Below are 3,631 nucleotides of genomic sequence, written 5' to 3'. Positions count from 1 at the left end.
TTGCATTGTTGAATGTCTTAATCAGACTCTGTCAAAGAGGTATGACAGATGGATTGACTGATAGAATATCTCTCCAGGAAGGTAATATGGCTGATATAAAGATTATGTCCAAGGATGAGACATTATTTCTACTGGACAGACATCATGCCTTGGAATCCTCAATGAGGGGATTAGAGCAGAACACTGGACAGGAGATCCAGATGATACAAAATGCTGTTGTAAACAGATTTGAAAAGATTGAGGAAATTATTGAAATTGATGACCAGGAACAAAGGGTAAAAAGTCAAAATTTAACCTCATAGGTATGTAAAAATCTCCAGGATAGCTTCCCCAGAGTTCTGACTGCCCTTGCAGTAATAAAATCTGAAAAGGAAGGAATTGCAGGCAAGGAATTTCTAAGAATAATATTTCCTCTGGGAATGACAAAAACAGGAGACCTTGGCCTTCTGGTATATGTAGGAGGTGTGGTAAAGGCTAATATTGGACTAATGAAAGTAGGTCAACAACAGACAGACAAGGCAACTTGATACCACCAGGAAACCCATTGAGGGGCCTCTTGCAGGCCCCCAAGCCGAAAGTGACCCAGTCATTCCCAGTTAAAGTAGAGAACACGTCTCACCAAGAAAAAGTTTAAAATCCAATGCCTGCTGTGAAAAGCAATACTGGTTTAATGATGGGTTAAATGTGGAGAATGAGTCAAAAAAAATCCAGTAGGAAAGAGTAAACCTATATTTTGGCAGACTTCTATTAATGATCAAAGCCAAAGGCTTAAGGTTTGTATAAATGGCATTTTTATTGAAGACTTATTAGACACGGGTATGGATGTAAGTATCATTACTCCAGAATCTTGGCATCTACCTCTTCAAGAGGTAGATGTTCAGTTCCTGGGAATTGGAACTCTATCTCATGTAAAACAAAGCTCAAGATGGGCTTAATGCATAGGGCCTAAAGGGCAAATAGGAAAACTAAGGCCATATATAGTCAATATTGCAATAAATTTATGGGGTTGTGACCTGCTACAGCAATGGAATACCCAGATACCATTCCTGCAGTCCCAGGAACTCATAATTCTGGGAAGGATATGATGAGGTATTATGGAAAAAGGTCACCAGCCATTTAGGCTGTACAAGAACATACAGCAATTAGCAAACCTTTAGAGGTACCAACAGCCCTAACTTTAAAATGGTTAACTGAGAAGCCAATATGGATCAAGCAGTGGCCTCTAGCTAAAGATGAATTAAAGACTTTGGAACAGCTGGTACGAGAGCAACCAGATGCTCACCATATTGAAAAATCAACCACTGGAATTCTCCTGTATTTGTTGTAAAAAAGAAATCTGGTAAATGGAGAATGGTGGCAGATCTAAGAGCTCTCAACAAGATAATTCAACCTATGGGTCCTCTACAATCTGGAATTCCTTTGCCTTCTCTATTACCAAAAGGATGACCTCTTATAGTTATTTATTTGAAAGACTGTTTTTTCACTATACCTTTACAAGAAAAGAATGGAGAAAAGTTTGCCTTCACAGTGCCTACTTATAATGATTCTCAGCCTACTAGGAGATATCAATGGACTATCCTCTCACAGGGGATGCTCAATAATTCCACATTGTGCCAATATTTTGTAAGTCAGCCATCTACCATTACATAGATGACATTTTGTTATCTGATTCAAATAAAGATACTTTAGAAAGGATGTTTGAAGAAGTAAAGAAAGTCTTGCCTAAATGGGGATTACAAAATGTTCCTGAAAAGATTCAAGGAGGAGATTCTGTAATTACCTAGGTTACAGAATAGGTTTACAGAAAATGAGAACACAAAAGGCACAAATTAGGAGAGACCAGTTTCAGACATTAAGACATAGATTGTTAGGAGACATTTCCAGTCTACAACTGTTGGGATAACAACTGATCTAATAGTTGATTTAAACAAAACTTTAGATGGTGATAAATATTTGAATAGTCCCAGAGAATTAACAGCTGAAGCAGAAAAGGAACTGGCAATGGTTGAGGAAAAATTACAAGAGACACATGTGGTTAGGGTGAATCCAAATCTTAGTTCTATCCCAGTCATATTGCCTTCCAGAATTTCTCCTATGGGAATTTTAATGCAGAGGGAAGATATTATTTTAGAATGCATATTTATACCTCATAAACCAAGTAAAAAATTAAAAAAAACTTATGTGGAAAAAGTCTCTGAATTAATTATAAAAGGTAAACTGAGACTTTGTCAACTACCAGGTATAGACCCAGCTGAAATCATAGTTCCTTTTACTACTGATAAAATAAAGAAGTTATGGGAAGACAATGAACCATGGCAAAGAGCTTGTGATAATTTTTGGGAGAAATTAATAACAACTATCCCAAAAGTGATAGACAACCTCATAAAGAGATCTTGGATTCTTCCTTGAATTGTACATGATGCACCAATAACTAGAGCCCATACATTTCATACTGATGCAAATAAATCAGGGAAAGCAAGTTACAAATCAGAAGAATTGAGTAAGGTGGAACAAAGCCCTTATAATTCCGTTCAGTAGGCAGAATTATATGTCATTTTTATGGTGCTAAGGGATTTTAAAAAACCTCTTAATGTAGTTACTGATTCACAATATGCAGAGTTATCTAGAATATTGAAACATCTGTATTATACAAGATAATACAGAATTCATTGTTTATCCAAGGGGAAGACATAATCAGGAATAGGCTTTGTCCTGTGTACATAACACACATCCAATCCCATATGAGTCTGTCTTGTCCCCTAGCACAAGGTAATGTAGAAACTGATCAATTATTGATTGGAAGTATATTGCAGGCCTCAGAATTTTGTAAAAAATCATCATGTCAATAGCAAAGGTGTAAAGAAAGAGTTTTCTATTCCATGACAACCAGCTAAGGAGATTATAAAGAGATGCCCTACTTGTTCTTTCTATAGTCAAACACTGCAGGAAGTAACCCAATGGGTACTCAAGGGAATGAAATCTGGCACATGGATGTGTTCCACTTTATGGAATTTGGTAAATTAAAATATACATAACACACCATAGACATGTATTCAGGTTTTCAATGGGCAACTGCCCTGAGCTCAGAAAAGGCTGAATCGGTAATCACACATTTATTGAAAGTTATGGCCATCATGGGTATACCTGCACAAATAAAGACAGACAATGGCCCAGCATATGTATATAAGAAAATGAAATGCTTTTTGCTTATTATAATATAAAGCATATTACAGGTTTATCAAATAATCCTACAGGTCAGGCAGTTATATAAAGGTCAAATCATACTATAAAGGATATGCTGAACAAACAGAAAGAGATGGAAAATACCCCCAGAAATAAATTGCATAATGCTTTATTAACCTTGAATTTTCTTAACGCTAGTGAAAAAGGAACTATAGGAGCAGAGAGACATTGGATAATGGAAAAAAACTTCTGAATTGAATCAATGAGTATATTTCAAGGATGTGTTGACTTCACAATGGAAACCAGGAGATGTGTTCCATTGGGGAAGGGATTTTGATCTTGTTTCCACAGGAGAAGAAAAATTATGCATACCATCAAAATTAAGAAAGATTTGCTTTGAAAAGAAGAAACCTCTTGAAAAAGAGAAATGATACCACATCCACAATGG

This window comes from Chionomys nivalis, chromosome 1 (genome assembly GCF_950005125.1).
Source record: "Chionomys nivalis chromosome 1, mChiNiv1.1, whole genome shotgun sequence".
NCBI lineage: Eukaryota > Metazoa > Chordata > Mammalia > Rodentia > Cricetidae > Chionomys > Chionomys nivalis.
This window is presented reverse-complemented; position numbering follows the sequence as displayed.